Below are 24,417 nucleotides of genomic sequence, written 5' to 3'. Positions count from 1 at the left end.
ATAGAGATGATTGCCAAGTAATTATAACACTGGACTCTGTGGGCCTCTGGGATACCTAACAGGGAACCCTGACCCAGACTCGAAAGTGGTCAGAGATGGCTTTGCCAAGGAAGTGATATCTAAGTGGAGTTCAGAAAGGTAGCTATTAACCTACTATATCAGTTAGCATTGGCTGCGTAACAAACCACTCCAAAGCTTAATAGCTGGAGGTAACAATTTGTTTAGCTCATGATTCTGTGGGCTAGCCATGTGGCTGGGCGAACGGGGCAGTTCTGCTGAGCTGGGGCTTGCAAATGCATCAACAGAGAGCTGCTGGGTTGGTTAGGATTTGGCTGGAGCTGCTGGTTTAGGATGGCTTCTACTGGACAGCCCATCTCTGTTACACATGGTCCCTCATCCTCCTACAGGCTGGCCCAGGGTTGTTTCACGTGGCATCTGGGCCAGTTTCCAAGAAAACGAGTGGAAATGTGCAAGCTAGGCTCTGTACTGACATGTTGTAACTTCTGCTGCATTGTCCTGACCAAAGCAAGTCGCGGGGCCAGCCCAGATTCAAGGGGAAGAGAAATGGTCTCCACCTCTTGACGAGAAGTCACATTGCGGGAGGCGTAGATTCAGGGGAAGGTGGAGAACTGTGGCTGTTCCAGCAATCTACTTCCCCCGATCAGAAGGCATGGCATGTGCAAAGCTGTCTGCTATTACAGGGGCAGAGAAGGCAAACGGGGTACTGAGGAAAAACATGATGAGGGTGGTCAGAACAGGTCAGTTCATGAAGGTCCTACCATGTATGCAGCCCAGTGAAATAGATTTTTTTTAATAAAAAAAAATTAAAAATTTGATTAAAAAACCTTTCTCTCTGCTGATTATATGGGGGAATACAAGACAGGTGCAAAATAAATATAATGCAAGGTTTGACATAAACATCTTAAAAAATGTTCTGGGGGCTTGCAAAAAGGATAGATCATATCTAGTTTGAAAAATCAAGGAAGGCTTCATGAAGGAGATGGAATTGAAGCCAAACTTTGAAGAACAGAACAGATTTTACCAGGTATAGATGTGGATGCTAATGTATCAGTGTTCGCCCAAGTGCAGGGGAAGGGAAGCCCCAAATATATATGATAGCAAGCAGTGTGGTTTGGCTACACCAAGGGCAGCCATACACAGTCTTTTTCTACCTTAACTTTCTGGAAGATGATGTTCTTTTGTGACACTCCCACATTCATACCCCAGGTATGCCAGAGCCAAGGTGTTATTCTGGGGTTGGCAGTGGAAATAGAGAATGGAGAACTACATTAAAGAAGTATGGGTTATCCCTCTAGGATTTGCCACTTGGATTGGTCAAGGTGGGAAAAGAAGAAGAAGAAGAGGGGAAATCAAACATCACTCCAGTGTTTTAAGGTTGGGAGAGACTTGTGGTGCCACATCGGAAGAAGAAAGTTGGGTAAACCAACTGTGCAGTGGAGAAGAAAATAGATTCAGTTTGAGTCGTGGGTATAAACATCAGGCGCAAAAGCATCAGGGTGAGGGCTGAGGCTAACACTTGTAACTACAACACAAAACAGAAACGTCAAGAATGTTGCCTTACTTCCAAGATTCCAGCAACATTGGAAGAGGGTGTGTGGGAGAGAAACACACTTCTGGTTTCTTCTAAGAATGTTACAACATTGTTCAAGATTCCTAGTGGAACCCAGAAGAGGAGGAGAGGTGAAAAGTCGGCTTGTAAGAGTTTTGTTTTTCTTTCGCCTAAGGAAAGGTTGGAAAGAATGACTTCTGGGTACTGGCCATGGCTGCACCTGTTGAACCTTGAACTTCCTGGCTCCATCCTTCAACCTCCACTTTCCGTCTGAATGGAGTCCTGGCTTCATAAAATGTAGTAAACTTGCTCAAATTATGAGATCTGTGCGACAAAAGTAGGGGCTCATGTTCAGAGGAGAGGAGCTCAATTTCTAGTCACCCGTCTTGCAGGGAGATGCTAAAGAAGGGTGGCTTAAGAGGATGGGTTCTTGATTAAGATTTCTTGAGTTCATATCCCAGCAATGCCCTCACCAAATGCATTGATGCATCAATTTCCTCATCTTAAATTGGCGATTATACTTGTAGCCATCTCTTCCCGTGGTTGTGAGGATTCACTGAGAATCAGGTGTACTTAATGACTAAATCTGATTGCTTCACAATGCCCTTTCTTTTTTTAGTATAGACACCTATTAAGTGCTAACGAATAATTCCTCTTTTATGGTAGTATCATGCATGGGAAGTTCTCATCTTCTAAAAGGAAAATTTCCTTTGGTTTAGCATGACCAGAGGAGAAACTTTAAGGATCTATCAATGAATGAATGCCCCTATAAAGGAAGTTCTCAGCAGCTTCCCCACTCTCTGAGATCTGAAGTCAGCCCAGCCATAGAGTTCATCAGTGTGGAGTGCCGGTCATACCCAGGCTCCATGGATATGAAGTTAGGGAGATGAACTTCAACAAATGATCTTCTACATTAGGGCTTGGAAATTTTCTTATTTCTACTTGTATTAAGCCCAAATGGTAAATGAGCTGGAAATGGATTACACTTAACTCTTACATTTCAGCTGCAAAGATTTCCTTATAAATTCTTCCTCTTGTAAGTATAGTAACAAAGATGGCATTATGTGATTCAATTAACATAGTTCAGGGGTCAGAGCATTTCGGAAGGTAGTAGCATTCCCTGTTTTTTGTTTGTTTGTTTGTTTTTTCTCCTAATGCCTTAAACCAGCACATCATTTCTTTATCAAAGATTTTTCTGCGACAAACATTGGCAGTGGTGTGTTGCTAAATGTTTAACAACCGGCTCTCAGGAATAGAAAGCCCGGGTGTGTTGTACCATTTGCCAATTTCTGTGATGTAAATACTCTCACCGTGGTTGGTTTCAAGCCACCAAAGAAGTCACTGAAAAGTGAGGTTGGGCAGTCTCTACGCAACTGGCTGAACTTTCCTTAACACCCCATCGTCACTGGGCCCAATATCTCTCAAGCCGCCGATGAGACATTTAAGTATAATCTAAGAGAACAGTGTCATGCTTGGAGCCAGGGAGGCAATGGGGAGCAGGAATTGAGACTGGATATTCTAGGTGGCAGTGGAAACCACATCCAGCTGGTACACACTGCTTTGTTTTGTATCATAAATAATCATAAATACGCTTTGATGTGTATCTTTTTGTTAGCTGCTCTTCCCAGACCAAGCCCGTCTTCAAGAGCAATCAGGGAATGTGGATAGCAATAACAACAATAAGGAAAACAGTCCCCGGAGATTCTCTGGGGCCCTGAGGGACCTCATTTCTTGGCAGAATCCTAAGAAGCTCATTAGCATACATTAAAATTCTCCCCCCCCCCCCCCCCCCCCCGCGTGGTCACCAGTACGAGTCTCTGCGCTGCCCTCTAGTGGTTTCAATGGCTGCCATAATCTAGTGGTGGATGACTACCTGCTGACCACATTGTCCCCTTCTCCTCAAGTGTTTTAATGTCACTAAAGCTGTCCTCAGTAAGGTGTGAGGAGAAGCTTCATGACCATGGATACAAGGGTAATTGGACTCCACTCTTCTGGAGAAATTTGGGACAAATTCCCGCATGCTGAATGGGAAAATAGGTGGGTGGGACAACTTAGAGTCACAGCCAAAAGGGTCCCTTGCTTCAGGAAGTCTGGGTATCAAAGTTCCTTCCCTGTCAGGTGATCCTTGACATTCAAATCTAGTGATATGAGGTGGTTCTCCATCTCCTGCTTAACAGTCTTGATCCTAAGACCGGGTAATTCACCAAGTCTAAGTTTTTATTACCATTTTTTCCAAAATACGCATTCCACCCCAGTGCTAGTAGAACTTCCGTTGCCTGCCCTGAGAAGTGGTCCAGATTAGCTTGGTTTCCTCCCTCTCTCTCCCAACAGTGTATTTGCACTAGAGATTTGGTAAGCTCTCCATTTTTCTCACCTACACACGACCTTTTGCGGTCTCAGCAGAGAAGTAGGGACTTCTTTCTCTGCAAGGAAAAGGAAGAGACTGCCAAAGTTCTCACTGCAGAAAGGCTTTGGAAAGGTGCCTATTTGGAAGAACATTCAGAGCCAGCTCCTGGCATCTCTGCTTTAACCAATGAGGCAAGGTTTCCAGGTGGGTCACCTCACAGCACTAAAGATTTCCTTGTGGTAAAGGTGATGGGGCTGAGCATGATGGCATGCCTCTCCTCATCCTCCTAGTTTACAGGATTGTGAAGCCAGTAGAGTGTGTGATATTGCCGTGAAAACTGCAGAGGGCTGAAAAGATGCTAACTCTCAGAACAGCGATTCCCCACCTACAGTGAATGGCTGACCCATTTCTTCCTCCGAAACTGTATACACTCTTCCAGGCTGGTACTTACTATTTAATGAGTGTGTATCTCTCCACTAAATCTGGTGTCAGAGCCTTTCCTATGTCTCTCTGGAGTACCAGAGCCAGTCCAGATACTTACACACCAGATCCCAATTTTACAAACGAAGCAAATGAGGCTCAAGGAAGTTCGACGAGCTAATGAGTCGCAGACAGGGGATTTGAACTCACATCTGTTGACTCCTGATGCAGTGAACATATCAGCCTGATCATCAAAGTCATCGATGTCAGTTATTGGTGGCTGATGCCGCAGTGACAGAACAGACGTGGAATGAGGACTCAATCAATCATGCCTCTGTAATGAAGCCTTCATAAAAACCCAAAAGGATGGGGTTTGCAGAGCTTCTAGGTTGGTAAACACGTGGAGATTTGGGGGAGTGGTGAACCTGGAGAGGGCAGCGAGGCTCTGCGCCCCTTCTCCATACCTGTATCTGTCTGTTCCTGAGTTATATCCTTTTATAATAAACTGGTAATCTAGTTAAAAAAAAAATGGGGGAGGATGGCAGCTGGGTGGCTCAGTTGGTTAAGCTTCCAATCCTTGATTTTGGCTCGGGTCATGATCTGAGGGTCATGGGATACAGCCCCGTGTCAGGCTCTGCACCCAGCTTAGGATTCTCTCTCTCTCTCTCTCTCTCTCCCTCTTCCTCTGCCCCACCCCCACCTCTTAAAAAAAAAAAATTGGAGATGGAATGAGATCCAAATGTTGCCTAAGTCCCTATATCCTTGGAAATTCCATCCAAACCAAGTTTTTGAGGGTAGTTCCCATCTACTCAGAATTCCAGCTATTTTGTGAGCGATAGAATAGAGTCATCTAAAGGGATGGGAAGACCAGGGCGACCCAGTCGAGTAGACTCATTACAAGAACCGGGATCCTCAAAGTGATCTCAGGTCACACTGCAGACACCTGAAGCGGCAGTTTTCAGGCTGTAAGCAAGGCAAAGACCACCTCTGAAAACATGCTCTCACTCAGGCGTGGGGTAAATTCGGAGAAGTTTGCTTCTTAAGACTGCTAATATGAACCTTGCCGTTCAAAATGGGCCAGGAAAATGGGTTTCTGCCACTCGACTTCACCAACTCAGCAAATAACTCTTCAAACCAAATCCCTATCCGTGAATGTAGATCTGAAGACTGACAGAAAGAAAGCAAAAAGAGCCCTTTCGACCTCCCCACCTCTAATGCTGACATTCAAATGACCTGAACTCCCAGCCCTGGAATGCAGACGGAATTAAGGAAACCTGGCAGGGCCACGCCGGGGAAACAAATGAGGCTGAAGAGGCTGCTCCCCTCCCCTCCCCCATCCCTATGACTCATTTTCCCCCAAGAAACAGGAGGCTCAATAAACACCGGATTCTGTTGGCAACCACGAAGTACCGTTGCTCCGTCCTCTGGGGAGAGAGCAAAACACCATCCATCAAAGCCCGGCTACGTACCTAGACCTGCTGTTGTTTGTTCCAGGCGGCATGTCAGTCCTCCTGGGAAGTGCCAGGACCCGGCTCTGCTGAGCGGTGCTGCATGCTAAGTCCCGGAGGCCACTGCGCTAGCCCGGGGAGCCCGGCTGCCGACTTAACTACTTGTGTGCTGACTCACACCCCGGGCAGAACACACCCCAGCTGAGCCTGCTTGTGGAAAAACCCGGCACCAGCCCTGGGAGATCACACCTGGAGCTTGTCACTTTGCACTGTGCACACACACACACGCACGCGTGCGCTCGGGCACACCTGCTTCTTCTGTTTGATTTGGAAAAGAGTACATTTTGTCTCCACCGCACCCACCACCCAGCGGAGACTTGGCAGGACAGATCCGCCCGGAGATGTGAGTTTGGGTCATTTTGAATGAAGGAGTTAAGCTCTGGACCAGGGGATGGCCCACTTGTCTAGAAAGGTTGTAACTACATAAAGAAATTGATGGTAGGCGTTTAAAGTTGGGAGTTTAGGGAAGCAAATAAAGCAGTGTTTCCATTGTCCCCAGGGGCCTTCCCAGGACAAAACCAAACGTCCGTTTCCTGCAATGTGGCCTCTGTGTTAGTCTCCGTGGCTTCTAGAATCCCTAGGGAAAAAGTTTGTTCTTCCAACTGTTGGGGCCCAGGTATCAGCGGCAGGGAAAAGAAAGCAAAGACTGAACGTTCAATCCGTTCTTGGAAGTCGGCGACATTCCACCCATGGCCCCACACAGCAAGCCCAAAAGCCTCGACTTCTTAAAGCTGGGGCCGCTTCTCCAGCAGCTACGGGGACGGAAACTCGCCTCTCGGCCCAGGGCCAGTCCCTGGCTTTCTCCAGGAGTCTCGGAGTCCACCCTAGGACTCCTGGAGGTAGAAGTTGGGTGCAAGGCAGGGAGGAGGGTGGGGTGGGGGCGGTGGATTGTTGAAGGCAGGCAGGAGATGGACAAACAGCCGCGTGGGGAGCTGGGCCAGGACTTAGCACAGGTTCCGTCTGCAGCCCACTGAGCCGGGCAGCCGAGTTGCCGGCTGAGGTTTATGAGCTACGAATTGGGCTCCAAGGCTCCGGGGCCTCCCTTGCCTAAAGTGCATCTACCTCGGGGGCCTCTGAGCTCCGGCGTAGGGAGTGCACATCCACTGGGGCACAGAACACAACCTGCAGACTGAACGTGTAATAATAATAAATAATAATAATAGTGTTAATAATAGCAGCAGGCTCTGTGTTGAATGCTTCCCAAATGCCAGCAAATGTCCTGAATGCTGTACATATAGATGCTCTGTAGCGAGGACCGCTAGCTCTTCCACAAACTCTGTGTTCCTTGCTCCATCCTGGTGTCCCCTGCCATCAGGAGTGGCCATTAACTGAGGTCTGGCCAATGGAGAGTGAGTGGAAGTGACCTGCACCAATGCGTCCTTGGCCCATAACGCCTTCCCACGTGAGCTCCTCCAGACTGCAGCACAGATTTGGAGGGAGGTATCCGCAGTGACCTTGGATGTCACAGAAAGAAGGTGGAAAACCTCCGTCAGCCTGAATGACCACATAGAGCTGCTGACCTTTGCAATTACTTTTAAATTATGGGGAAAAAAATGGATACAAGACTAAAAATGTGTTTTTCAAAATTCCCTTAGGGATACGTAAGCAAACCGGTTTAAACACCACCTGTCTACAGAATAAAGACTAGACTCCTAAACCAGGTATTCGCACTCACCTAGCCAAGCCTTTGCGTTTGGCTTTGACATTTCTCCTTGCCAGTCTCCCATTCGGGCACATGGGTCTCTTGATGGTTCCTAAACGTACCTGCCCTGTCCTACCCCTGCTCAAACTTTTATCCTCAAGATACTTTCCCAATTACTCCCCCCCTCTTAACTGAGTCATACCTCCCTGAGGCAGCTCAAAAACACAGCTGCAAATTCTTTGACCTTCCATTGGTGGAAAAGTGGGGATCTGTGTCATCTCCCCCCGAAAGCTGGGTGGGCTTGTGACTGCCCATAATGACAACCAGAGAACATGGAAACTCTGCCATGTGACTTCTGTGTCTGGGTCACAAAGGCCATGTGTCACTTCTTTGTTTCCTGGAGCACTCGCTCTTGGAACTGCTCAAAAACAAAATTCAACTGAGTACATTTTAAAGATCTTACTGGCTTGATTCAGTGACTCATGTAATGGGCAGCATCCCATGTAGAAGAGAAAGTAGCTCCGTGTAATATCATTACACAATAATGAATGAATATGTGAATCAGGAAGAATGCTACCCATGTAACAGGAAGCATAACTATAACTGTAAGGTAGAGAACTAGGATCTGGGGCAGGTGGTGCTCCCTACCTGGTTCTGCTCTTTCTAGGCACCAGACCCTTGACTGTAATGGTCAGATAGTATTTCTGCAGCCCAGTATTTATTCATGTACTTCTTAAATGCCTACTATTTGCCAAGCCTACTCTTTTAGGCCAAAACAAAGTCTTAAGCATCTTCCCATGATGCTTCCATTCTAAATGGGAGGAGACAGACAGAAAATAAAATTAAATGTGATCTGTTAGGTGATACATGCTAAGAAGAAGAAAGCAAAATAAGAGGTGAGCGAAGGTTGCTGAACATGGTGTAATCAGAGAAGCCCTCTCTGATAGGCACCTGAAGGAAGTGGGAGAAAGGACAAGCCGTGTTTATGCCCGAGGAAAAGCATTCATGGAAAAAGGAGGGGCACACGTAAAGATCCCCAGACAAGAATGTGCTTGCTGGGTGGAAGAAGGAGCAGATGGCCAGGGTGGCCTGAGCAGAGAGACCAAGACAGGAGCAGCTGATGTGGGGCCAAGACGCGTGGGGTGGACGTGCAGGGGATGGCGGTCGGGAAGGACTGAAGGACTTTTGACGTTGCTGTGTTGTGGATGGACATCGTCAGACATCTACGGGGAGAGCGGTGGCATGATCTGGCCTCTGGAGAGCTTTCCAGTGTATCTGTCACCCTGATTCCATCGGGAACACACGCTGCAGAGAAGCGGGTTGAGAAGCAGAGAGACAAGGTAGAGGCTTTCACGACACCCAACCAAGAGGCGTGGACAAGGGGCTGGAGATGGAGATGATGGGAAGCAGTCCGAACAGGGGTGTGTTTGAAGGCAGAGCCAACAGGATTTCCTGTCGGGCTTACAAGGGTGGGAGAAAGATGGGAGGCAAGAGTGATTTCTCCGCCTTCTGGGCTGAAGACCCGGTAGAGCGCCATCGACCTTGGCTGAGACGGGGAACTGTGTGAGAGCCATGGGTTTGGTTGAAGAGAATCAAGCCTTGGGTTTCTCTGCAAAACGTCTCTGGAGACATTCTTTAGCTCAGGACCTTATGAACACGGCTTGCTGAGATTGGCTGGGGAGTGAGCCACTATCTGCAAAGTCCATGACAGGAGAAAATCGATTGCAAAGGGTGATGGCTTTTCAATGGCACAGAGTGGACACTTTTTCTTTTGATGGTTATGTAGTGGCTTTGATGTGAATTAGAGATGTAAATTATAGAGTGAGGCTAAAGCCATTTTTTTAAAGGAACTCACTGAAGGAAAAATGCTAATTAAAAATAGTACAAGTGATAATTATGGGGAAAAATCATGTCAGCTATGCACTAATGGATGAACTTTGGGAAATACTGGTGTACGATTTAATATCCAATTAATATAAGTATCTCTAAAGGTCAGTTTCTGAGAAGAGAAGCTTTAGCTATTGACTCTGTTCTGATTTGTCCAAATTTTTCTTTATCTACAGTTGGCTAATGGTCTTCCAGTCTCCATGATGCACACCTGCCCCCCCCACCCCGCTACATTTTTATTTCCACCTGAGGTCCACTTAGTGGTGGTGCATCCTAGACCAAAAACCTGAAACCACATTTGTAGCTTATTCTCACTCTGTGTTCATATGTAGTTGTTAAAGTGTATTCTAATTGGAGGGCTTACAATTGGACTGATGTCTCCACGAGAATACGCTTTCCCTCACAAACCCTGCAAGGCCACTTGACGCCTTGATCCCCCCATGTGGGGCCAGCTGAGCGTTGCAGGCAGCTCTGCGTGGGGACCCAGCAGGTGGCCCCCTCTGGGTCTAGCTCCAGTGACACGGGTGATCTTCGGTGCTCCCGCTGATGGCACTCCGTGGCAAGCATCCCTTCCTGCGTAGGGTGGAAACTGGAAAGACGTTATCCCCTAAACCCCAGAACACAAGCCCCCTTGATACACGGAAGCCCTTTACGTTCCACCCCCAGAACGGCCCTAGGAAGTAGCTACCGTCATTCGACCCACTTTACAAATAAAATAACAGCCGAGGCCCAGTAGACATGCGTCCAAAGTCACACGGCTTATTTCCTGGCCTCTCCCGTTTCGACCGGTCCCGTGGGGACCAGGGGTATGCGGTGGGGCGACTCTGTGACAGTGGTGTCCCCCTCCTGCTCACCGCGCACCCCAGGACGTGCTGAGGGACACTCGGTGGTGGCTCTTTCAGCTAACACGACGGCTTGGCCTTGCACAACGACCTGGGCAAGCAGAGCGGGATTTGGAGAGAGACTATGGGAGCAAAACCCGTATGGACGGAGTGGCTGCAGGAGGAGGTGGGGGGCCTGGGGAGACCGGGAGAGGGGAGGGGGCTTTCTCAAGGGGAAGTCTGACTTCGTTTTTGTGGGGCACTCCTTACACATTTGGTGGGATGCCCCAGTGAACTCAACTGGGCCTCAACTGTTATGTTTGCACTTGTAATTTTGATGGCATGTGGTATGGCCCATTTCCCCGAGGCTGCCCTGTTACAGGTCATGCTGTTCCTCCACCTGGAGGCCAGTCACTAACCTATATCCGGTTTGTGGGAATTATTCTGTATGTACTTTTCTGTATGTATGTGATACTTCAGTAGTTTATAAAAATATATTTTTTTAATTTTATTTGTTTATTCATGAGAGACAGAGAGAGAGAGAGAGGCAGAGGGAGAAGCAGGCTCCCAAGGAGCAGGGAGCCCGATGCGGGACTTGATCCCAGGACCCTGGGATCGTGACCTGAGCCGAAGGCAGACGCTTAACCATCTGAGCCACCCAGGCGCCCCTATAAAAATATTTTTACTCTATACATTTTTTAAGTTAAATTTTGTCCGTTAACATACAGTGCAATGTTGGTTTCTGGAGTAGAATTCAGTGATTCATCACTTCCATATGACACCCAGTGCACATCTCAAAAATATGGAACACTTCATGAATTTTCGCGTCACCCTGGCTCGGGGCCATCCTAATCTTCTCTGTATCGTTCCAACTTTTAGTATATGTGCTGCCGAAGTGAGCACAACTCTATACATTTTTTTAAAACAATCTCTGATTCAGGGATGCCTGGGTGGCTCAGTGGGTTAAGCATATGCCTTTGGTTCAGGTCATGATCCCGGGGTCCTGCAATCACGCCCCTCATCAGGCTCCCTGCTCTGTGGGGAGTCTGCTTCTCCCTCTCCTTCTGCCCCTCCCCCTGCTTGTACTCTCTCTGTGTCAAATGAATAAATAAAATCTTTAAAAAATAAAATAAAAAAATAAAAGAATCTCTGATTCAAACTGTCTTAAATAACAAGGAATGTTATTACTCACCTAACTTCAAGGAAGGCAGCCCCGCAGCTGGTGACACCAAGGTCTAATTTGTCACCGATGACCCTGTTCCTTTCCATGTGTCAGCTCTGTCCTCAGGGCTGCAGATGTCTGGGCATCTTATCTAGACACAACCTTGCCCAAAGGAAGGGTTTGTTTCTTTGTTTTGTTTCTACACGGGGGTCTCTTTCTAAGAGCAAGGAACATTTCCTAGAGGCAGGTCTGGTCATTTCTTACAAAATTAAACATACATTAAGCTTATGACCCAGCAATCCCACACCTGGGCAGTATTTACCCATGAGAGATGACAACATATAAACCTAAGTACATGCACAAGTGCACACATTTATGCATGCATGTGCACACATACACACATACACATACACACATAAGCAGAAAAAAGCATACTAGAATATTGTAAGGTGCTTTATTCATAATATCCACAACTTGGAAACTGTCCAGGTATCAATCTATAGAAGAGTGGGTAAACTCACTGTGGTACATTTATTCAATGGAATACTAGTCGCTAATAAAAAGGAATGGATTATCAACACACACAGCAACATGGATGAATCTAAACATATTATGCAGAATGAACTAAGCAGACGCAGAGAGAACATACATACTATATGTGGGGGAAAAATCAATAGTGGAAAACAAGGGTAGGTACAGGAGATGTTTGCCTCTGGGAGTTACCGTAGGGTAGGGGGCTGGCCAAGACTGATGGGGAAGGGGTAGAAAGGAGATGGTAATGTTCTGTATCATGACAGGTGTTTGGGTTACAAAGGTGTGTGCATTTGTCAAAACAGCAAATATACACTTAAGATTTATGTATTTCTTCACCTATAAATTTTACCTCAAAAAAAAAAATCTGGGAACGAATTTTGAATGTTAGTGATATGAATGCTGAAGTATTTCAGGAGAAGTGTCTGCAATTTACTTTGAAATGCATTCAAAACATAACTGATAGATGGGGGGAGGAGCAAGATGGCAGAGGAGTAGGAGACCTAAATTTCGGCTGGTCCCAGGAATTCAGCTAGATAGGGATCAAACAATTCTGAACACCTACGAACTCAACAGGAGATCGAAGAAAAGACTAGCAGCAACTCTCTGAACAGAAAAGCAACCACTATCTGGAAGAGTCATATTCTATCCCTTCATAGTAGTTGACCTTATTTTTGGTGTATATATATAAATTGTTCTCTCTTTAAAATTTTGGGATACAGTTTCTTCTAACAGACCAAAATATACCCTAAATCTCTAATGTATGGCTTTGTTCTAGTCTTCTGCCTGATCACATTCTCTTTTTTTTTTTTTAATCCTCTTCTTTCTTTTTTCAGCCAACTTCTTAATTCCTTTTATAAAATCTTTTATAATTTTCATCTTTACAGTCATATTCCATCCCTTCATCATATTAAACCTTATTTTTGTACATATATAAGTTTTTCTTTCTTTATAATTTTGGGAGGCACTTTCTTCTAGCAGATCAAAATACATCCAAAATCTAGTGTGTGGCACTGATCTATGCACCAGCCTAATCATACTTGATCATATTCTGGGTTTTTTTTTTGCTTTGTTTTTATCTTTTTCTTTTTTTTTCTTTTTTCTTTCTTTCTCTTTCTTTTCCCCCGGTTTCAGGTCTCTTCTGATTTGTTTAGTGTATATTTTCTGGGGACATTGTTACTCTGTTAGCATTTTGTTCTTTCATTCATCTATTATCCTCTGGACAAAATGACAAAACAGAAAAAAAATCACCTCAAAAAAAAAGAACAAGAGGCAGTACCGACTGCCAGGGACCTAATCAATATGGACATTAGTAAGATGTCAGAACTAGAGTTCAGAATGATGATTTTGAAGATACTAGCTGGGCTTGAAAAAAGAATGGAAGATATTAGAGAAACCCTTTCTAGAGAAATAAAAGAACTAAAATCTAACCAAGTCAAAATCAAAAAGGCTATTAATGAGGTGCAATCAAAAATGGAGGCTCTAACTGCTAGGATAAATGAGGCAGAAGAGAGAATTAGTGATATAGAAGAACAAATGATGGAAAATAAAGAAGCTGAGAAAAAGAGAGATAAACAACTACTGGATCACGAGGGCAGAGTTCGAGAGAGAAGTGATACCATAAGACAAAACAATATTAGAATAACTCGGATCCCAGAAGAAGAAGAAGAAAGAGAGAGAGGGGCACACGGTATATTGGAGCAAATTATAGCAGAGAACTTCCCTAATTTGGGGAAGAAAACAGGCATCAAAATCCAGGAGGCACAGAGAACCCCCCTCAAAATCAATAAAAATAGGTCAATACCCCAACATCTAATAGTAAAACTTATGAGTCTCAGAGACAAAGAGAAAATCCTGAAAGCAGCTCAGGACAAGAGGTCCCTTGTTACCCTTGTTACATGGGTAAATGGTAGAAACATTAGATTGGCAACAGAACTATCCACAGAGACCTGGCAGGCCAGAAAGGACTGGCAGGATATATTCAGAGCACTAAATGAGAAAAATATGCAGCCAAGAATACTATATCCAGCTAGGCTGTCATTGAAAATAGAAGGAGAGATAAAAAGCTTCCAGGACAAACAAAAACTAAAGGAATTTGCAAACATCAAACCAGCCCTACAAGAAATCTTGAAAGGAGTCCTCTAAGCAAAGAGAGAGCCTAAAAGTAACACAGACCAGAAAGGAACACAGACAATATACAGTAACAGTCACCTTACAGGCAATACAATGGCACTAAATTCCTATCTTTCAATAGTTACCCTGCATGTAAATGGGCTAAATGCCCCAATCAAAAGACAGAGGCTATCAGATTGGATAAAAAAACAAGACCCATCGATATGCTGTCTGCAAGAGACTCATTTTAGACCCAAAGACAGCCCCAGATTGAAAGTGAGGGGGTGGAAAACCATTTACCATGCTACTGGACACCAAAAGAAAGCTGGGGTGGCAATCCTTATATCAGACAAATTAGATTTTAAACCAAAGACTGTAATAAGAGATGAGGCAGGACACTATATCCTACTTAAAGGGTCTATCCAACGAGAAGATCCAACAATTGTAAGTATCTATGCCCCTAACATGGGAGCAGCCAATTATATAAGCCAATCAATAACAAAAGCAAAGAAACACATTGACAACAATACAATAATAGTGGGGGACTTTAACACTCCCCTCACTGATGTGGACAGATCATCTAAGCAAAAGATCAACAAGGAAATAAAGACTTTAAATGACACACTGGACCAAATGGACTTCACAGATATATTCAGAACATTCCATCCCAAACAACAGAATACACATTCTTCTCAGTGCCCATGGAACACTCTCCAGGATAGATCACATCCTAGGTCACAAATCAGGTCTCAACTGGTACCAAAAGATTGGGATCATTCCCTGCATATTTTCAGACCACAATGCTTTGAAACTAGAACTCCATCACAAGAGGAAAGTCAGAAAGAACTCAAATACATGGAGGCTAAAGAGCATCCTACTGAAGAATGAATGGGTCAACCAGGAAATTAAAGAAGAATTTTAAAAATTCAGGGAAACAAATGAAAATGAAGACACAAGTGTTCCAAATCTTTGGGATGCAGCAAAGGCAGTCCTAAGAGGAAAGTATATAGCAATACAAGCCTTTCTCAAGAAACAAGAAAGGTCTCAAATACACAACCTAACCCTACACCTAAAGGAGCTGGAGAAAGAACAGCAAATAAAGCCTAACCCAGCAGGAGAAGAGAAATAATAAAGATCAGAGCAGAAATCAATGAAATAGAAACCAAAAGAACAGTAGAACAGATCAACGAAACTAGGAGCTGGTTCTTGGAAAGAATTAACAAGATTGATAAACCCCTGGCCAGACTTATCAAAAAGAAAAGAGAAATGACCCAAATCAACAAAATCATGAATGAAAGAGGAGAGATCACAACCAACACCAAAGAAATACAATTATAAGAACATATCATGAGCAACTCTATGCCAGCAAATTAGATAACCTGGAAGAAATGGATGCATTCCTAGAGATGTATCAACTACCAAAACTGAACCAGGAAGAAATAGAAAACCTGAACAGACCTATAACCACTAAGAAAATTGAAGCAGTCATCAAAAATCTCCCAACAAACAAAAGCCCAGGGCCAGATGGCTTCCCAGGGGAATTATACCAAACATTTCAAGAAGAATTAATACCTATTCTTCTGAAACTGTTCCAAAAAATAGAAATGGAAGGAAAACTTCCAAACTCATTTTATGAGGCCACCATTACCTTGATCCCCAAACCAGACAAAGACCCCACCAAAAAGGAGAATTACAGACCAATATCCTTGATGAACATGGATGCAAAAATTCTCACCAAAATTCTAGCCAATAGGATCCAACAGTACATTAAAAGGATTATTCACCACGACCAAGTGGGATTTATCCCTGGGCTGCAAGGTTGGTTCAACATCCACAAATCAATGTGATACAATACATTAATAAAGGAAAGAACAAGAACCATATGATCCTCTCAACAGATGCAGAAAAAGCATTTGACAAAGTACAGCATCCTTTCTTGATCAAAACTCTTCAGAGTCTAGGGATAGAGGGTACATACCTCAATGTCATAAAAGCCATCTATGAAAAACCCACAGCGAATATCATTCTCAATGGGGAAAAACTGAGAGCTTTCCCCCTAAGGTCAGGAATGCGGCAGGGATGTCCACTATCACCACTGCTATTCAGCATAGTATTAGAAGTCCTAGCCACAGCAATCAGACAACAAAAAGAAATCAAAGGCATCCAAATTGGCAAAGAAGAAGTCAAACTCTCACTGTTTGCAGATGATATGATACTTTATGTGGAAAACCCAAAAGACTCCACCCCAAAACTGCTAGAACTCATACAGGAATTCAGTCAAGTGGCAGGATATAAAATCAATGCACAGAAATCAGTGGCATTCCTATACACCACCACCAAGACAGAAGAAAGAGAAATTAAGGAGTCGATCCCATTTACAGTTGCACCCAAAACCATAAGATACCTAGGAATAAATCTAACCAAAGAGGCAAAGGATCTGTACTCAGAAAACTATAAAATACTCATGAAAGAAATTGAGGAAGACACAAAGAAATGGGAAAATGTTCCATGCTCATGGATTGGAAGAACAAATACTGTGAAGATGTCAATGCTACCTAGAGCAATCTACACATTCAATGCAATCCCCATCAAAATACCATCAACTTTTTTTCAAAGAAATGGAACAAATAATCCTAAAATTCGTATGGAACCAGAAAAGACCCCGCATAGCCAGAGGAATGTTGAAAAAGAAAAGCAAAGCTGGTGGCATCACAATTCCGGACTTCAAGCTTTATTACAAAGTTGTCATCATCAAGACAGTATGGTACTGGCACAAAAACAGACACATAGATCAATGGAACAGAATAGAGAGCCCAGATATGGACCCTCAACCCTATGGTCAACTAATCTTCGACAAAGCAGAAAAGAATACCCAGTGGAAAAAAGACAGTTTCTTCAACACATGGTGTTGGGAAAATTGGACAGCCACATGCACAAGAATGAAACGGGACCATTTCCTTACACCACACACAAAAATAGACTCCAAATGGTTGAAAGACCTCAGTGTGAGACAGGAGTCCATCAAAATCCTAAAGGAGAACACAGGCAGCAACCTCTTGGACCTCAGCCGCAGCAACTTCTTCCTAGAAACATCGCCTAAGGCAAGGGAAGCAAGGGCAAAAATGAACTATTGGGACTTCATCAAGATAAAAAGCTTTTGCAAAGCAAAGGAAACAGTCAACAAAACCAAAAGACAACTGACAGAATGGGAGAAGATATTTGCAAATGACATATCAGATAAAGGGCTAGTATCCAAAATCTATAAAGAACTCATCAAACTCAACACCCAAAGAACAAATGATCCAATCAAGAAATGGGCAGAAGACATGAACACACGTTTTTCCAAAGAAGACATCCAAATGGCCAACAGACACATGAAAAAGTGCTCAGCATCGCTCGGCCTCAGGGAAATCCAAATCAAAACCTCAATGAGATACCACCTCACACCAATCAGAATGGCTAAAATTAACAAGTCAGGAAAGGACAGATGTTGGCGGGGAGGCAGAGAAAGGGGAACCCTCCTACACTCTTGGTGGGAATGCAAGCTGGTGCAGCCACTCTGGAAAACAGTATGGAGGTTCTTCAAAAAGTTGAAAATAGAGCTACCATACGATCCAGCCATTGCAGTACTGGGTGTTTACCCCAAAGATACAAATGTAGGGATCCAAAGGGGTACGTGCACCCCAGTGTTTATAGCAGCAATGTCCACAACAGGCAAACTATGGAAAGAGCCAAAATGTCCATTGACAGATGAATGGATAAAGAACATGTGGTGTGTTCTTTATCCATTTGCAACGACGTGGATGGAACTGGAGGGTATTATGCTGAGTGAAATAAGTCAATCAGAGAAAGACATGTATCATATGACCTCACTGATATGAGGAATTCTTAATCTCAGGAAACAAACTGAGGGTTGCTGGAGTGGTGGGGGGTGGGAGGCATGGGGTGGCTGGGTGATAGACACTGGGGAGGGTATGTGTTATGGTGAGCTCTGTGAATTGTGTAAGACTGTTGAATCAAAGACCTGTACCTCTGAAACAAATAAGACATTATATGGTTTTTTTTTAAGATTTTATTTATTTATTTGACAGAGAGAGACACAGCGAGAGAGAGGGAACACAAGCAGGGGGAGTGGGAGAGGGAGAAGCAGGCTTCCCGCAGAGCAGGGAGCCCGATGAGGGGCTCGATCCCAGGACTCTGGGATTATGACCTGAGCCGAAGGCAGACACTTAACGACTGAGCCACCCAGGCACCCCAAGACATTATATGTTAAAAAGAAGAAGAAGAAGAAGATAGCAGGAAGGGAAAAATGAAGGGGGGGAATCAGAGGGGGAGACGAACCATGAGAGATGATGGACTCTGAGAAACAAACTAAGGGTTCTGGGGGGGGGGGGAGGATGGGTTAGCCTGGTGATGGGTATTAAAGAGGGCACGTACTGCATGGAGCACTGGGTGTTATGCACAAACAATAAATCATGGAACAGTACATCTAAAACTAATGATGTAATGTATGGGGATTAACATAATAAAAAAAATAACTGATAGATGGATAAAAAGACAAATGGATTGATATGTGATAAAGCAAGTTAATAAAACAGCAGTAGAAACTAGGTGGTGTCTACGTGGGTTCTCATTGTGGAATTCTTACGAAGTTAGTGTAGACTTAAAATTTTTCATGATGGGACACCTGGGTGGCTCAGTTGTTAAGCATATGCCTTCAGCTCAGGTCATGATCTCAGGGTCCTGGGATCGAGCCCCGCATCGGGCTCCCTGCTCCACGGGGAGTCTGCTTCTCTCTCTCCCACTCCCCCTGCTTGTGCTCTCTCTCTCTCTCTGTCGAATAAATAAATCTTTAAAAAGAATTTTTCATTATAAAATATTAGAGGGGAAAAGGGTTTATATGGAATGGGTTTCAAGGCCACATAAATTTGCCAACTACTAATTTAATGAAATTGAAGGATGTTTCTCTAAGGGAAGATTTGTTACAGTTTGAAATATGCTGATACGAATGCTAAACTGACATACACGTGTGTGTGTGTGTGTGTGTGTGTGTGTGTGTGTGTGTGTGTGTGTGTGTGGAAGCCCTAACTTAGACCCCACCCCTCCTCCCCCCATCAAACGCGAACAGCCCGGGAAGAGCAATGTGCCTGACAGAGAAGCCTGTGTTTTTGCAGGCCTTGAGGCTCACCTGCCCTCCGGGGCCCCCCCAGGCTTCGCCCCAGGTCCCACCAGTGCATCTCCTGAGGCCCGGGCGGGGGGAGCAAGCTGCTGGAAATCGGAGCAGAAAGAAGCAGGTCTCTGCAGTGAGCCTGCCGTCCTTGCTCTAACCTCCTTTAGAGGAGGGACGATTGCCAGCAACCCTTCCTCAGCTTTGTCAAATGAGAAGGACTTGGATCAGGGCCCTCTTCATTCCCAAGAGGAAAATGAATTTCCCGGGGCCTGCGAGAATTCATTGTTTTTGCCGATTTTAATGGGTGAATAAACCCTGAACATCTGGAGAACTTAAGCCGGTTTCCATAGCCCGGATCCACAGGAACCCCTTTGTCACTGTTCTCCATGCTTGGCATGTGTTAAAGTGACATTTTGGATACCTTCCCATCTAATTTCGGTGACTTTTTGTTTGAATTCACACTCGGTGAATGTTAGTGGTATGTGGGGGTTCTGTGTGCTGAATACATTGACATTTTCTCGCCCCCAGGAAGTACGATGCTGCCGCCCAGCCCCCACCCTAACCGTTTTTGCTGTGTGCCGGGTGCAGTGGGTACCAGGGATTGTACAAGAACACAGAACAGGACCTTCTGGCCCGACTCCCTGCTTGGATCCCTCTGCCCTCCTGCAGTTGCTTCTCTCTGCTCAGGAACCGGGAGCCCCAGGGGAAACCTCGTTAGGGAGCCACTTGGCCCCAGGGTTTGGAGCGGGCTCTGCAAGCCACAGGGGGTAGAGATCAAGCTCTGTGGTCATCTGGGCTCAGCTTCTGAGCACAGCAATGCACGCCCACGTCCCAGGCCAGTGATGCTTCCAGGGCAGACGTATGCTGGCAACCCTAACTGGACCTAGCTCCTCTTCTCGTCATTTGCTCTACATGCCCGCCCCTGGAACCTGCGGAGAAAGGCAGCTAGTACTCGCCTAAGCAAGTGTGTCTGCCCGCCTCTGGGCCGGACCGAACTTGCTAGGCTCATTGGAGCGTCTGCAGAATAGAAGCTTTTGCTGCAAACACACTGCATCCTCACTGCCTACCTATACCAGGGGCCACTGTCCTGGCCCAACACAGCCAGAGGTCAGAAGGTTCCGGGGACCACTCAGGCTGGCAATGAACATGCTTCCCATAAGCCTGGCAATGACTGGACTGTGGCCTCTTGAAACTCAAAGCCAAGGATCTCAGAGAAGCCTTCCAAACAAACGTTCATTGTAACAGATCATGCTTTTTCCCAAATGATTTTTTTCCCCCTGAAACATCCTAAGATATCAGGGAGCATGGCTACACATCCCCCATGGAAAACCCGCTGTGTGCCTTTCTGGGGTCACAGGCTCTTTATTAAACACAGAATGCTTTGGCCGAAACCTCTTTTGGCTTCTCCTCTCGTGCTGATGAATACTATCGGCAGGAAGCAATGAAAACAATACCAGATCCTCCCAACACAGAGCTGGCCAGGGGAGCAGATCCCAAGCGCCAATAAGCCACTGAGTTAAACTATTTAGAATTTATCTTAGTCCAAGCCAAAAAGAGAGGGACTGAGAAGAAAAACTGACTAACCCCACAGAACATACTGTAAACCCTCTGGCAAAAATAGACCAAGCATTCTGGACGGTAGGCACCTGACACTTTCTTGTAATGTTTTGATGTTCCTCGTAAGCAATCGTATTTGTTACTAACCAATGTCTTACTTGTTACTAACCAGATCTTTCCCAGGCACCAGCTTGGGATATGCCACAGGGCTCTCAGGAAACTAGCCACGGGAGCAGTCCAAAGAAAAAAAGGAGAGGGAAAGTCATTCAGGTTCCTCTGGAGTTTGGGTTTGCTTTGGTGCTCAGCTGCATTCTAGGTCCTTTAGGGGGAGAGCAAATTAAAGGCTCCGGGAAGTAAGCTTGCAGTTAAGATAGGTGAATGTGCCCCCTCTGTTCCCCAATCCAGTGCTAACTGTCTTCATGTTCTTCTGGACACCCGGTGTGTTGAGAGTTAGAAGTCATTAAAACGGACTCTAACAGCCATTTCTATTTTTAGGTCTTCAATTGTCATTAGAACACAAATTTGTATGTCCAGCCATTAAAAGTACTCTACAGATAAAAGCTTATTCATTGTCCTCCAAATTTATTTTGACCACAAAAACTGGGTCACCAAGGGCTTCTGGTTTCATCCTCAACATGCAAAGAGCTTTGGAGTCAAGTCACCATTCCCATCCTTACAACTAGAAAAGGCTGGACAAACGTTTCAAAAAATGACTTTTTTGGGTCAATGGGTCCAACCACCACCCTCCAAATCTGGAGAGACAGGTGCATCCAGAGTCACAGCTGAGATCTGCTTGCACAGAGCAGAAGCCACCAGAGCCATAAATTATGAGGAACACTTACATGGTAACTTAGATGAACTGCTGGGGGGGGGGGGCGGGAAGGGGAGGCGGGAGTCGAAAATCCACATAAAAATTTTGACTCTCCCCAAATTTATCTACTAATAGCCTGTTGACCAGAAGCCTTATCAATAACAATTATTTTGTACATGTATTATATTACTATATTCTTAGAATAAAGCTAGAGAAAAAAATATCAGGAAAATCATGAAAGTACATTTACAGTACTGTATTTATTGAAAAAACCCATGTGTAAGTGGGCCTGCTCAGTCCAAACCTGTGTTGTTCAAGGGTCAACCGTGTTATCAATTATAGTTTAAATGTGACAGGTCTAAACACACGAATTAAAAAGAGACTGTAGAATAGATTAAAAACAAGATGCCGTTTATCTGCTATATATTCTTTAAGAAACCCACTTTATAAAGATCCAGAGAGGTAAAAATAAAGGGGTCGAGAAGGATATATACCATGCGAACACTCATCAGAAGAAAGCTGGAGTCGTTATTTTAATTTCAGACAAAGCAGACTTCACAACAAGGAATATTATCAGGAATAGAAAGACGACAGAACAGTAAAGCGGTCAATCCTCCAAGAAGACATAGCAACTTTAATGTGTATGCACCTAACAAGAGAGCATCACAACACATGAGGTTCTAGGCCACCAGGGGGCTGGGAGGGAACTCAGGGCCGGTCCCTCTTAGGTGTCAGAGCTTTCCCTTGTCCTCACCTGGGATGCCATTTTGGCCCCTCAAGCCACACCCTAGACATCCTTCAACACAGGAATTAGGACACGGGATTTTGCATAGGCCTCTTAATTTGGACTCCCTACTTCTTTAACTTTGAAAAACACAGGAGTCTGCCTATCTCATTGATCTCTGTCTTCAAATCTTCAGTAAACCTGTCCCAAGAATTCTCAAGAGACTCTCGAATCTTTGCACTCACCAACCATGATGTGTTGATGGAATAATGAACGGCCGAGTAAGTACTACTCCTGTCGATCAGATGTTACACGTACACTGTCACTGGCAAACCACAAAGCCTCAAGGGCATTTCTAAATCCATAGCATGCATTTTCTCAATTGCTAGATGCTAAATGACACCGGTGCTAGGCCAACACTCGAGAACACAAAGGATTTCTCACACATGCAACACACGTGTTAGCTCTTGTGATAAACCCTCCTTCCCTGTCTTCACCGATAGTTAAGCCACGGCCGTCTGCACTGTCCTGCCACTCTCCCCGCGATCCCAACCCTCTCCCTCCCTCGTTCCAGTTTTGTGCAACTTTCCCTCACGGACCACACCCATCTCTGACCTCTGAAGGCTGGAGTCTGGACCTAGCAGGTTGCTTAATTTTCTTGTGACTCGTGCTGAACCAGCAGGCAGAGAAGAACTTTAAGGTGCTGATAAGCAGAATATCAAGTCTGGATTGCTCGAAGTAAGTTTCCTGACCAAAGGGAGAGAAAAATAAAGAATATCAGCATCAGCGTCTGACTCTTGGTTTTGGCTTAGGTTGTGATCTCAGGGTCATGAGATCAAGCCCCGTGTCGGGCTCCACACTCAGTGGGGAGTCTGCTTGAGATTCTCTCTCTCTCTGCCCATCCCCGCTACACACTCTTTCTCTAAAATAAGTACATCTTAAAAAAAAAAAAATCATTATCAAGGGATCCAAGTAGCATATTCTATACCCTAGTTAACTCAATTCCATGGTTGACTTGTTGTATAACGAAGGTCAAATTAAAGCTGACAGGGATTCTCATTTTATGTGATATTTATAAAGTTTATGAGATACTTATCACATCAAGTAGGTATTTGGGATACAAATAAAACATTTAGCAGTTAGGAAATTGGCAAAATTAGTCTCTCACCTCATGATATGCATTGCCTACTACTCAGTCCATAGTAAGAGGTGTCCCACTTGGCTTTTCCAGTACAGGCACCGATTTCTCCCACTGCTGACTCTTCCCATACAATTTATGAACACTCACAGTATTTGGGGGGCACGGGGTGCTGGGGAGAGGGTGGAAACCGGAACTCCAATCAGTCACCTCCTACAAGACGGGGTAATAACTAACCTTGCGGTTTTGTGAGGGTTAACAATACATGTAAAATGCCCTCCTCATAAAGACAGCCCAACAAAGGAGTTGTCCAGGGCTTTGTCTTAGCAAACTAAAGGACAAAAAAGCACATGTCCTCAATCAGGCAGGCTTTATCAAGTGGACTAGGATCCTCCAGAACACGAGATTTCTCTGTCCTTCCGGGGATCTGCAGACGGGGAGCCACAAGATACGTCCATTCATGAACCAGTGCAGTCAGGCACGAATTTCTTTAGTACATATGTAGGATGCAAACCTGTAGTAATCATTTTTTTTTTTTTTTTATAAAACTACTTGACTTAGGAAAAAAAGATCCAATTTTTAGCATGTGCCAATACTGCATTTTCATTATGCAAGCTGCCTTCCCCTTCGATACGCAGCACCTGTCCGACAGTCAAGGTCAGGGAAAGGCTGTACCAGTGAAATGGCCATCCCAGAATTCTGGTCAACTTGCCTCCAGAGGCCATCCCACGTTCTGATGGAGACACCGGTCCAGAGCCCCACGCAGGAAATCTCACTGGCTTGACATCTCTAGCCAATGTGGACTGTAGCTTGAATTTAACTCACCTTCAATTCTTCTTATGTATTTTCAAAAAAACACTCGTACACTTTCAGAAACCTTAAGTGGAAAGAAACAGGGTTGCCACAGGCCCTGTCTCAAACAAAACCAAGGAAGAAGGTCCAAAAACGCAGTGTTTGCTTTAATGATTTCGTCAACGACTTCTGGGAAGGATGTGAACACATTAGAAATAACAGCCA

General features: G+C 44.8%; 1 protein-coding gene and 1 non-coding gene across 3 annotated transcripts in view; both read right to left on the bottom strand.

The window, feature by feature from the left end:
- ASAH2 (N-acylsphingosine amidohydrolase 2) overlaps window positions 1–5,915 on the bottom strand; it is an 89,807-nt gene extending 83,892 nt beyond the window's left edge. Inside the window, exon 1 of one of the 2 annotated variants that reach the window (XM_036123413.2) lies at window positions 5,807–5,915. The gene's annotated coding sequence lies outside the window, so the exon portion shown is untranslated. The remainder of the gene's footprint in view (window positions 1–5,806) is intronic. The other variant, XM_036123415.2, reaches the window with a different exon arrangement.
- Window positions 5,916–10,991: 5,076 nt separating this feature from the next.
- LOC118555346 (U6 spliceosomal RNA) lies at window positions 10,992–11,098 on the bottom strand. The gene has a single exon (XR_004926930.1). It is a non-coding gene; the product is annotated as a U6 spliceosomal RNA (small nuclear RNA).
- Between the last annotated feature and the right edge of the window lie 13,319 nt (window positions 11,099–24,417).

The sequence above is a fragment of the Halichoerus grypus genome, chromosome 7 (genome assembly GCF_964656455.1).
Source record: "Halichoerus grypus chromosome 7, mHalGry1.hap1.1, whole genome shotgun sequence".
Classification (NCBI taxonomy): Eukaryota; Metazoa; Chordata; class Mammalia; order Carnivora; family Phocidae; genus Halichoerus; species Halichoerus grypus.
Note: the sequence above shows the minus strand (reverse complement) of the source record. Positions and strands in the feature narration are given on the sequence as shown.